Source organism: Gambusia affinis, linkage group LG22 (genome assembly GCF_019740435.1).
Source record: "Gambusia affinis linkage group LG22, SWU_Gaff_1.0, whole genome shotgun sequence".
In the NCBI taxonomy this organism is placed as follows: Eukaryota; Metazoa; Chordata; class Actinopteri; order Cyprinodontiformes; family Poeciliidae; genus Gambusia; species Gambusia affinis.
The window spans coordinates 11690761-11704044 of NC_057889.1; positions in this window are offsets into that span (position 1 = coordinate 11690761).

Sequence of the window (13284 nt, forward strand, 5' to 3'; positions counted from 1 at the left end):
GGATCACTCTGATTGTTGCAGACAGACAGTGACTACTCATAAATACTCTACCCAACCCCTCTGAAAAAACTGAAACAGATGCAAACGTTTTTAGGAATATGTTTCTAGAAGAAAAGTATTTCATTAATATTAGTAAGTTTGTTGTTAATTATCTTAAAAGTTGCTGAGCCAAAAGAACACAAGTCCACAGACCGTGACCTCTTTAAAGTTTCAACATTAATCAACAATCCACTTTTTCTTTCAGACTGCTGGCTCACTTGTGGTTTGTGATATAACTGCTACGATTTATAGCCCATATGGGGGTTTTGTAGTGTTAGTATCTGACTTGAACCTCTCTTTATGTGCTAAAAGTGTTCTTTAGCTTCTTAATCTCCTGTTGATATTTTCTTATCTGCTCTCTGAACTTTTTTTTTGTGTTAGTAACAAAATCTGTGACTTGCATTTAACTGAAATATAGTTGTTTTGTAGAGTCTAGGCATTGTTATATTTTGTTGTGTTAGAGGAGTTAATTTATTGCTCAGTAAAGCTTCTGAGCAGGTTTTGAACCTATTTACACACAGAAAAGCCAATAAGACATCATCCTCTTGTGGTTCTGACTCATTCACAACCTCAAATTACTAGCAGCAGGTTTCTGCCTCCTGCCTAATACTTTGCCTAAAGTGCACTCTTTTTCTTTGTTTCTTTTTGCAACCTTTGGAGTCTACAAACAGCTACCATACACTTTAATATCATACGTCACAAGGTCCATGTGGCTGCAGGGATGAAGTTGACCATCTGAAATTGTCTGAATATGTAAACCAGATGGGCATGAGACAGGCAGTCCATACATCATGGCTGTCAAAGTTATGGACGTGCAATTTGCAAGTAAGACCTTTCAGAATAAAAATGATGGATGGGTTTTTCTTGCTGACGATTCATATGAGAAAATGCTTCACAACCAAGGCTTAAAGAGAAATGATGAGAAGAAGCTTAGTTCTTTAGTCAGTATGTGATTACACCTATTTGAAGATAAAATAATATCCCAAACTTTGAATGTCACACACAACACCATCCACTTTAACTCACAATTTAGGCAAGGAGTTCGTTAATCATAGAAGCTACCAGTGAAAAGACATTCTCCTTCCGATGTTATTGCACTTGAGTCAATTTGCAAAAATGGGCAAATATTTATTATTACAAGATATGAAAAGCCAGTGGCAAAATAACTTAAAAGACTTCCAGAAATCACTGTGATGAAGGGCTTTCCCTCAAACTATTGACTTGGGCCATGAATTTCCACATTTTTTCAGATTTTTATTTGTACAATCTCACAAAAACATGAACCATTTTCCTACTACTTTCCAGTCATGTGCTTCTTTTGTGTCAGTTTGTGACAAAAACATCTTAACAAGATGCACAAACGTTTGTGGTTATACTTTGAAAAACTAGGAAAAAAAAAACATCAGCAGTGTTTTTGCAAGGGACAGATAGAGAGAACTCATCGGGCGTTTGTTTGCAAGCCGTTATTGCTACCTCTTGAATTGATTAAGGGCAGAAAAGGATGTACACAGTAAATGAAAAACGTCAAAGGCAGTTTTTAAGTGTTGCTTAAAGGTGACCCCATGTGTGTGGTCCCCCTGTATTAGATGCACTGAAGAGAGACATGCACAGAGTATGTTGACATTCAGAAGCCTTGGATGTTTGTTTACAGAGAGTAATTGACACTTGCCACTGGAAGAATCCCCCCCACCAGTTTGGCTCAGAGTGTGAGAACAAGGGGCGTCCAATTTGCCATGTCTGCTTGCTGCTGGCATGTGTCAAGCTATGATGGAAAATACGCTGGCCCTGCTTCTTGCTCTTCTTTGGTGTTCACTGTGAAAGAAACATGAGACCACACGTACCGTTATTTTTATGGTTTTTCAGTCGAGTATCCCTTTAATTGGTGCCAAATTCCTCATTACTGACACTCTCAATAAACAACCAAAGAAATGTAAGGCTTTAGTTAATTAGAGAATAAACTGTTTGACTAGATGTCTTAAAATAAAAAAAATAAAAAATTAATTCTGCAAAGGTTCAAGAAGGTGAGTCACACTGATAAAACTATAGAACAAGAAAATGTTTCTCCCTATTATTGGCGATGTCTTTATTTGGAGACGTGCTTGTGGCTTCTTTGATCTACATTTGTTTGACACCTTAAAACACGACAAAAAGAAATGTACTTAAGGAGGATTAGTTGGAGCTGGATTCAGCTGCAGATGTTATGCTTGCCAGCATGCTGCTGTCTCTAAGACCGGAGGATCTCTGCACTTTGTTTTAATTGCCAGTATTTGCTCTGCCAGTATCTCCGCTCATGTGCAAAATGGTGCTTGAATATGATTTTGATCACCTCATTCCTTGCCTTTCACCCAGCCCTCATTCATGTGTCAGTACAAAGTGTGGCCTCTAATCCCTGCATGAATGCTTGTTTTTCAGCTTCACGTGGCAACACATTCCAGCTGCCTGGCGGGTGAACAGCTGGTTGGCTGCAACACAGGTTGTTTTATGTAATCCTGTCATTGTTCAGATCTCAAGTATGAAAAACACACATCAGGAATGTACTTCAACTGGAATGAATGGAGGTTCTTTCTTCACAAGACGTGGCTCAGAAATTGTATATTTTTTCAAGTTTATGTTCAATTATAGGATACATTTACAGGCCACAATTTTCATGTCTTTAGGTTTTCCGTGCACCAAATTATGGAGAAATTGTTTTGAATGCTTTCAACAAGAATAAAACATATTTATGAAACAAGCTCTCAATCAGTTTTGAGTCGAAGCTTTGATTCTTACAGATTATTATCATTGTCATTTCTTTAGCACAATAATGATTTATCTCTGTGTATTTTAATGGAAGGACTAGTGCTTGGCAACTTAAATATTTCAATTAACTGCATACACCTTTAAGAAATACGCAATAAAGTTTCCAGCATGAATCCAATTTACCTCTAATTTCTGTATTAGCTGGTAAGAGCAAACTTTGTGAAACCTTTTTATTTTTGCGGGTTTTTCATAAAATAATAACAGGTCGAACAGAAGTACAGACTCTGTCTGTCATCAACTTCTCATTGTTCTCCAATAAAATCATGGCTTTAATAGTTAGCAGTACAGTCATTTTTTCCCTTGTGAGTTACTGCGTTAAAGTGACTATGTTGTATCACGCAGTGCTTCTGATGGAGAGCAAAGCATTGATGTCTTGCTCCTGATGGAAAACTTCTGTGGGAGCCAACTCAGAAAACGAGGGAGACAGAGAGACGACTTTATAGTAGATTGTCTGTTCTGAGACATTCTAAGAGCCATGTTTTCTAATCTTAAAATCCCACTTCACAATAGTCAATAATCGCTTTCCCAGAACACTGCGTATTTGGTTTTTGGGTTAGCATATGAGGTAGAAGGTTTTCTCCATAGAATATCCATGAAATACAAACTTGAAGTTGCAACAGAAATAATGATACTCAAATATAAAATCTCTGTCTAAATATACAGGATTACCGCTGAAGATGGCTTGGTTGAGGATGTATTGTACTCAAACAGGCACTTTGCACTTGCTGACTTAATGCTACTGAAAACATATTTCCGCTGCTTTCTCAGGCAGTCCTGAAACTTCATTTGAGCCAATATTTTCTTTGCCTCTCCGGCTCACAGCCAGCATGTTGCAGCTCAATGCTTGCGGTTTGGCAGATGATCATCTGGAGCTTTCTTTTTAATGCTAATGATTAAAAAAAAAAAGAGCATATAAATGATATGACCCTCATATCTTCTCCATGTGGGGTAAAGTTGAACATTTTTTCCTTGTGTTGTGTTGGTGGTGATAGTCCCTGTAGTGAAACCTGATCTTAAGAAACTAAGGCTCAATGGCGTCTTCTGATGAGTTTTTCTGGAGATCGCAATATTCCCTCAGGGATTTCAAAATTTTACTGGAAAATGTACAATGCATGGATCGACTTTCATTGTGATTTATTTTAATGGCATTTTCATATGCACTTACTTTTAGGTACAGTTTAGAAAACCTAAAGGTGAATGTAATAGTCTCCTAGGGGTCTTCAGGAGAAAACCAATATGATCTTTGGAAATGGAAAGACCTGAAAATAACCTCGTTTTTTGGTTATCATAGGAGAACATTTATGAATCTTGACTTTTCATACTATATTTACATTTTAAATTAAATTTGTGTGAACAACCATATTTGTACATAGAATGGCTGGTGATCTTGTCAAGTGGAATTTGATCTAAACACTCAACATAGTTTTCACAAGGCAGAAATCTGTTTATCTTTTACAGGACTGTGAAAGAGTTTTTATTCCTTTTCTGACCTTCACGTTTGATTTTATTACCTCATTATTTTACTTTCTTTTTTAAATATAGTATAAGCCATTCAAATCAACCAATAAAATCTAATTTATAGAACCCTTTCTATTCCAACAAATTACCCTGCAGAGGTTAAAAATAAATAGACAGAAATTAAAAACCTACTAGAAATAGTCAAACTAGCTTCATAAAAGAAATTAGTCAAATAAGTTAAATAGCCACAATATTGAGAATGAGAAAGTGAAATGTGGAGGCAGATTTTGGAAAACCAGCCAGTGACGTTTGTCAAAAATGTATAAATTCATGGAATGTTTTTGCAGAGCATATCTAATTTTCACTTTAAAAAGAGGTTCAGGAACTATGCATCCAATCAGTGCGAGAAGGGCGAAAAAAACACTACAAACAAGCTAACCAATAACCCAACAGTCTACACTTCACAGTCGGCAGCTTGCGTGATAAGTGGCAGGATTCACAAGAGCGCAGCTGTAAAAATGTTGAACAATCATGGGCTTGTTTGGAAGTGTTGGGAAAAATGTCTTCTCCACAAAAATAATGTGGCAGCACAAATTAGGTTGTGAAGTTGCATGTGGATGAGCCACAGACCTTTTGGAACAATGTCCTTAGGACAGATGAGACCAAAGTAGAAATGCTTGACCACAATGCACAGCAGCAAGCTTAGCCAAAACCAAGCAACATCGTGGCCCAAACACCTCATAATAAACGTCAAGCACAGTGGTGCAGGGGCAATGACTTGAGATTGTTTTAACTGAGTCAACCAAAACATTCAAGTCTGAACTGTGGTGGCATCTGTGTGACAGCTAAAGCTTGTCTTATACTGGGTCATCAAGGTGCTTTGATAGAGTGAATTTTCAGAGCGGACTGCAGTGGTTGGCATTAGCAAACACTCTGTGAACTGAACGCCGCAACACAACTGGTTCTATTAGCCATTGAATTATGGGGTACACTTAACTCCATCACTGCGAGTTAGAGTGTTCTCTTTATTGAGGTCTGACTTTATGAAATAAAGCCAAAGAACACAAGTCAGTCTGTTCCAACCACATCTGCAGGTATACTTCTTCATCAGTACTTTGAGGAATCAATAGATCTACGACATAAAGCCAACAAACATTATACCTGAGCTATTTCCAAATTCCCCTGTTGTCTAATTTTTGACTTTAACCTTTGCTTCATGTGCTTTTGTTAAATAATGTAACTAAAACACTGGGATCGCGACGATAACCGGGTTTTTTGTTTTCTGTCGTTAATGTAAAAGTATTCACAGTTATTTTGCGCTCGTTGAAATATATTTCTCCATAAAAGTTGATTAGGAAAAAATAACAAGCTTTAACATTTAAGAGTCTAGAGGTTTTCAATGAGGAGAAAAAATTGTCATTTCTTATAGGGTTACTCTGAGTTTCCCAAAACAATACATCAATGATTACATTGCCACATAATCCTGCACATTCACAGTAATACATCTTTTCTCAGAATTAAAGCTGAAAATGAAATCATATTCAATTATATTTCAGCGTAATAAAACATTGGCATCACTTGATAAGTAACAGTTGAGGTCATGTAAAGTACTTAAAGAGGAAAGAATAAATCCAGAAAGATAGATATAAAAGATTTATCCAAGAAAGATAATTCCAGAGCTGGAATAATGAACATATTTTGCTGTCCTTTTTTAAAAGCAAGGAACATGAATCAACCACCAACCTTTTTTTCATGAATCAGAACCCACCTAGATACCTTAAGATAAGATAATTAACTCACTAGGAACTGCTGGATGCAAACCAGCTCTGTCACTGCAGTTTCTGGGCCATCAGGCCAAGCAGTGATAAATCCCTTCAGCTACAATCACTGCAAAACTGGGTCCCAGCTCTGCCAGATTATGCTCTCTACCCATTCATTTCACCCTTTAGCTCTGGCAAAGTGAGCTGTAATTCAGCCTTTTTGGTGTGAAGCTGCAAATCTTCATATGGTCTAAGCTGCTACTTATTTGAATAGCTGTGACTGATTAAAAGCGATAGGCTTAGATTATGTAAGACTGTTTTTATTTCTTTGATATTTGTACTCGTTTTGCACAATGACACATTTTTGACTCCAGTACAGCAGTAAAACCACAGCATAGCTTTTTTTGTAACAACCTCCAAGCACAGCAGAGTTTGTGTGAGGCCTAAATCCTGGAGAAATTTGGACTCTGGGGATTAATATATAAAATAAAACTGATAACTGTGGTTTGATAGCAAACTATCGGTAAACCAGTAGACGCCTGGCTGTCAGAGCTATTTAAGTAATGGAAGATTTATTACAGATAACTTCTGATTATTTTCTAAAAAATCTTGGATTTCACTGGTTGCCTGCACCAAACTGTTTCACAACAGATCAAATAACAGCCTTCTTTCAGATCAGCTTTGGGTTTGAGTTTAGATTGCTATTGATCTTGCAAAAGTGAGATACCACTCTCATCTACTCTGGAGCTCTTAATTTTCTTGCTGTTTGATGGTTGACCTGCTGGATAAATTGTTCACTTAAAAATGCCGGTGAATTATCTCAGAGTGCATTAGTTCCTCTTGAATAGGCAAAGCATGAACCCCACATAGAAACATTATGCAATTAAAGTACAAAAATGATAACAGATGTCTTCGTAACCGCCCACACCAAACCCATCTATGTAACTCAGGTTGGCTAAATGTTTCAAGAACCTGACTTTATTTGATTTAAAATCTATTTTTGCCAAGCTAAAATGTTGTACGTTAAGTTAAATTGTGCCAGAAAATCATTTTACTGTATCTGGAATAGAAAAGTGCTATTAGACTCCCATTATGTTTGTTTAGGAGCCACATTGTGGCTCAAATGTGGATAGTGAAATCTTAGGAAAAACACGACATTCTAGCTATTGTTGGGCTTAAAAACAGTCCACCAGAAGTCCGAAAAAGGTCAACTAGGAGGGACGTAGCGAGTGTCAAATGCTGTCCAAGCAAAAATACAACAGCTGTATTGTTGTTATGGAACAATAAGTAGAGGTGTCTCTTAAAAGTGGACATAAAAATTTTTTCTTGTGGCGGTCTAAAGAATTCAAACAATCCAGAGACAATATAAACGAGGGAACGTTGGGTAACAATAATTGTAGGTGTGCGGTGGCCTAAAATAACCCAATAAAAAAGTCACAAGGTGTACTGGATAATGGCAGGTTAGCGTTATTATGGAGTCTCATCCTGAACTACAACAGGCTTCTGTCTGGGTGACTAAACATAAAATCAAAAAAAAATATCTTTTTAAACAAACAGCAAAAAATGAAGAAAAAATAAAGAGTCTAAGAAAAATGATGGTTTTTTTTTTGTAGCCACTCATCAGTCAACAGTCTACATTTGCATTCTGTGAGTTTTTGTTGACAACAGCTGGCATTTCTTTGCCTTGGTTTGCCATCCAATTCAGATTAAATGGATTAGCAAAAGCGTCCAGCATGTTCTGGCACAGCTTGACCTGAAACAGTCAAGAACAAGCTTTGTTGCTTGTTCATAAAGAAATATGTAATTTAGAAGACATTCTGGCCAGAATACAAGGCAAGAGGGTAATTTAGCCCAAACTACAAGCTATCAGCAGCCAAAAGTCTTCCCTTTAGTGCTTTGCAGATAGATACATAGATAATATAATATAAAGATATTATGCATCTTTATGATCTATAATTTACTAATCAAAGTTGAGTAATGTGTCTGGAAAGTCTTCTAGTCTTAGGACATCTTCACTCTGAACATAGAGCTCATTCCTCATAACATTGCCTTGAAATGGGAAAGACAAGAGAATTTAACAGTCAATTAAAATGCTACAAGAAAATAACAACTCACCCAAACGTCTTTATCTGCAGTCAAAACATAAGTAAAAAAGTTTAGAAAACCCAGAGCTGTGACAAATAAGGTGTGGTGAGAGTAAAACTTATTTAAGTGAGGAAAAACCACCCATCTAAACCCCACAGGTCAGGAATTAAATGTTTTTTAATGTTAGATTATGCAACTGCCCAGGATTTATGTACTATACTGTAAGATTTTTATTCAGAATAAGTGTGGTGAGTTCTGCACATCACATGGTTGAACTACAAAACAGTGTATATTCATAGATAGTGATTTAGTTATTTAAAAACAAGGTCTTAAAAAATCTTATGTAACTTTGTAACCAACTTGAACTTTATTCATGTTTATTAGAAAATTGGATTGTTTGTGGAGCAGTGAACCACTGAATGGGCAACAACTTGAAAACAACACTGTTTATTTGCATCGTGTAAACCTAACAATGCTCAGCTTGGTTTGGCTCTGTTTACAGCCACAACCAAGCTGTTGTTTCACTTGGAAACTAATATAAATAAAAGCTCAAATCAGTTTGGCGTCTTTAGAGAGAGGGTTTGAGAACAGAAAGGAATCAGAACTTGACCCTTTTAGCATGGGCTTAATGGACCCAAATAGACAAATAAATGGTCAAACACTCAGAGAATTGAAACCTGAGCATCAAATGTTTATTCAGAGGCATTTTGATTTTAATTAAACATTCAGCTTGCCTCTTTCTGAGGTCATGTTCATGAGAACATGATTTTTCAAGAGAGATAAAATCCACTTATTGAAGTTCTAGAAAATATAGTTAATCTCACTATCACCACTGATTACTTCATGTCATGCTTATAATTCTTGATGACTTTATGATGAAGACAAGTTTCTTCCAGGTCTATAAGAAAATTTATACTAGTTTTGCCTTAATGTTTTAACATGCCATTTCTTTTTATAAGTACTTAGTTAAGATTATGGACCTTTTCTAATTGTATCCAAAACCAGGACCAACTCCTAAAGATTTGACATTTCTTCATAAATGAATGTGTAAATGAATGTTTGCATAGAATTGCAGCCCTTAACCAGCAGCCAAATTATTCAGGGGTCAGCATTTCAAACAGATGGCCACAAGTCTATCCCTCAATTCAGATTTGGATAAACATTAAATCACAGAAAAAGACAAAAATTGTGTGTAGGCTCCAAAAGCATAATAGACCACAAAAAAGAGGCAATTTGGCAAAATTGAGCCATTTTGTCTCCAGTGATGCCAACTCATCATTATGCATTTGGACCAAAATTGAGTTCCCTGGAACAAACAAACCATACAGTCTCACTGAGTACAAAATTTTTTATTTATTTTTAGATTCTTGGAAATGAAGAAAGTGAAAAGTCATTGATACTTGACTGACTTGCAGTTTTACTGCACACAACATCAGATAACACGACTCTGTCTAGAAGTTGAAACATTATCAATATGGTGAAAAGACCCACCTCTCTTCAGGACATGGGCTCTTAAATCGAAAGCAATCCTTTAAAAGGATGAAGGCCAGGTTCATAATATATTTCACACACGTTTTGAGTACAAACCTCCTGGAGAGATTTAGGGGCCGCTGTGCTGTACATTACATTACACACCCCCACACTCATGCATCGTGAGAGACGCAGAGAAGTCAGCCGCCTGTGGAGCGCCGCCAGCTTAAGGAGTCATGAGGTCTCGGGCAGATTAATGAGGAGGTACAAACCAAACATGTTTCTCATTGACATTGCGGACGAACAGCAGGTTTTTGCTTCTGCTAGTTACTTGGCAACGCAGCGTCTGAAATATTTTGTTACTAATAGAAGAGTAATTGCAGAGCTATTAGAGATGTACAGTTTTTTTCTTTCCATCTTTCTTGAGTAATTTTGGCCTTATGTATTGAAAATTAATGGATAAAAGTCCCACAGTGCAGTTTCCTGTATCTTTGAGTAACTGATGATGATGTCAAATTTTTAACAGCTCAACAGTTAAGTTATTGTTCAACTGAAATACTTTATTTAACTTGGCAAGGCATTTTTCTAAGCTATTATTAAAGACACAGGGTGTGAAAAGCCAGCAAAGTTCTTGTATCTGTTTAAAATCAGACTGAGTGAGTCCTGTGTGCTCAGGAAGCAGCAGCCTCTGTTGTTCAGTTACAGCAAACAATATCATATTTACCAAGTGGAAAATGTACTTCAGAAATGTATGGGCTAGATTTAAACATATGACGCTTTGACCACCAAGGTAAAGAGGCTGAATACAGATGCATGCCACACTTTTCAGATTTTGAAAACCTTTCCTCCCGCTTCATTTCACAGATCTATCAAATAAAATCCCAACACAATACTGCACACTGGAGTTTTAGCTAGTAACGTGACAAAAGGTGTTTTGTCATGTTTAGTTGCTAAGAACACTTTGGCAAGGCGCTGTGTATCCGTGCTAAAATAATGAGCTATGTGGGAATAGATAAAGCTGAATAGATAAAAATGTTTGTCACAACAGTGTGACAAACATTTGTTTTTCAGCTTTGCTGTCTAAAAATCTGAACCTTGAAAAGAAAAAAAAAGAATAAAATAAAATTTTTCTCTCACTTTGCCATCAAACTGTTTCTTTACTGGTTATTTTAGATGACCACAATTCTAGTGCCAACATAGCCTGACACGTTATTTTTTTAAAAGGTTTTGAAATTTCAACTTAAAAAAAGAAAATCTGTCAATGATGCAGCTGAAATAGCTTTGTGAGGTTCAGTCACAACATTTGAGTTAAATGGCACCACATCTCAAACATATTCACCACTTTAATTGAGAAGTGGCTGCATCATGTTGTGAAAATGTTTTTCTGCTGAAACGACTAGAACATCAAACGAAAAGTATTTTGAGGAAAAGAACACTGTGTTGCCAATGAATCAACATCTTAAGAAATTAACTTGAAAGTTAAAATTCAATCAAAATGTTTGAGCACTTATTAAGTCATAATGTTAGTCATGCATGGGATTTGGAGGCACGGCTCCAAAGATGTGTGTGAACAAAGCGGACTACAAATTTGCGTGAGTTGCACCAGTTCTGACAGATTTCTGACAAAAAGCTTTGTTAGAGACTTATGTAAGGAAAGTCATGACAATTGGTTGACAATACGGTTTAAAAGCATTTCCATCAAAGAAAATGTGTTCAGGAATGTTAATAAACAATTCTGATTTCCATTTTCATATCACTTAGCAAATAGAAATAGTTTTAGAAAATAAATGACAAAAATGATACATGGCTTCAGTTAAAAAAAAAAAAAAAAAGAAGAAGAAAAGAAAAACTGTAGAAGTGTTAACGATAAATGAAAATGAGAAATTGGTTAAATTCAGTTTTCTAAAGTATATTTTTGTCTGAATTAAAACATGTAATATGATCCTGGACGTAGAAGCAGAGTAGCATATTTGGGTTTATCAGATAGCAGGAGACTGCAGAGTTATTCACTTGCATGGGATTCAGCATCTCTGAAAGTTTTCTCACTGATCTCCATCTTTTATCGCCAGGATCTTAAAGCATGCCACTGCATGAAGAATTACATGGTTAGGAAATCTCTACAGAAAGTTTCAGTCTTACAGTTTGAATTGGGTGTTCATGAACCTTTCCCTTTTTTACGTCTTTAAACTAACATTCCCTTAAGTGTAATTTATACTTATTTCTTTTAATGTTGTGTTTTGGCTTTAGAGGTTGAGCAGATTATAATCTAAGAGCATCTGCTTCACTTTCTCACAGGCTCCATTTTCCCTCCTCTCGTTCCGGCACACACCGTGCTTTTATTTTCTCTCCCACACACACACACACACACACACACACATGCACACACACGCCCACACACGCCCACATGCGCACACATTGAGCTATAATGTAATGCTTTGGTTTGATCCAGACCTCCCATTCATTTGTTTAGCTCTGAAGGTCTATGAAGTTGATATGTGTTTACATATTTGTTCACCCTTTCACTCTTTTCCAGTAACTAAGGGTGCTGGTCGGCCTCGCGTGTATGCTAGTGTGTGTGTCTTCTTCCCATTGCTGAATTACACAACTCTTTCCAACCCAGGGCCTGAGAACTGCTCTGATGTGACCTGATGATTTTATTGCAGCTACAACCTTTTAGACGACTCGCTCCCTGTCTCTCGTTCTATCCCTCTCTCTCTCATTCTCTTTCTCACAGTCACAGATATACACATACACATGCATATATATATGAACTGTTTTCCCTTGTCTCCGTCTCTCACTTCCATCTCTCTTTTTTCTTCCCTCCACATCTGTTAATCTGCTCAGGGAATAGCAGAAGACAGAGTTTTCCAAACCTCTGTGCATTTATGTGTCATGCAATTCATCACTGGTTGAGTCCTAAGTTCTGAGAAAGTCATACTTTGACTGAGAAATGGGGCCTGAACTTAAATCAGATTATGGGTTGCGCAACAGTAGCCCAGAGCTGGAAGTTGGTTTATTGAAGGTTTAGGGTAAAGGTGGTCGGATTAGATTTATACATCTCTGTTAAAAAAAAAAGAAGCCAAAAGAAGACAGAACAGACCTCCAGGGGTGCTTTTGGATCCACTTCAACTGTAAAACCTGTTGCATATTTGACAGAAGGTAACATTTACAATAACAGCCTCCCATCGCACAGCTTATAAACTCATCACTTGTGGAATTGAAGATATCGCCACTGAATGCTTGACTGAATAACGTTGCTCATCTGTACACGACTCAGAAGACGTCTGTGGGTGACCAAAGAGGCAAGATGGTTGACTTATACTTGTTAGAGAGACAAATAACAATAACACTAAAATAAGAACAGCATTACATAACAATAATGTGGTAACTGAGTTCAAAGTCATAAAAGGCTTTGATTTAAACCCAGAACCTTCTTGCTGTACAACAGCTGAACAAACACCTGGTCCACTGTGTGGCTGTGACCAACTTAAACAGTGTTTTGATGAATTTCTTTTCTCTTTATCTTTGATAAATACTAAAGAGGGCCGTTTATGACATGCTTAAACCAACAAGGTGGTTCCCAATAATTTATTAGCTAAACAGTTGCCACAAACAGTCAACTGCAGTACTTGCTGAGTTTTGTGGATAAGGTCTTTCTTGAACTGTTTGTCCT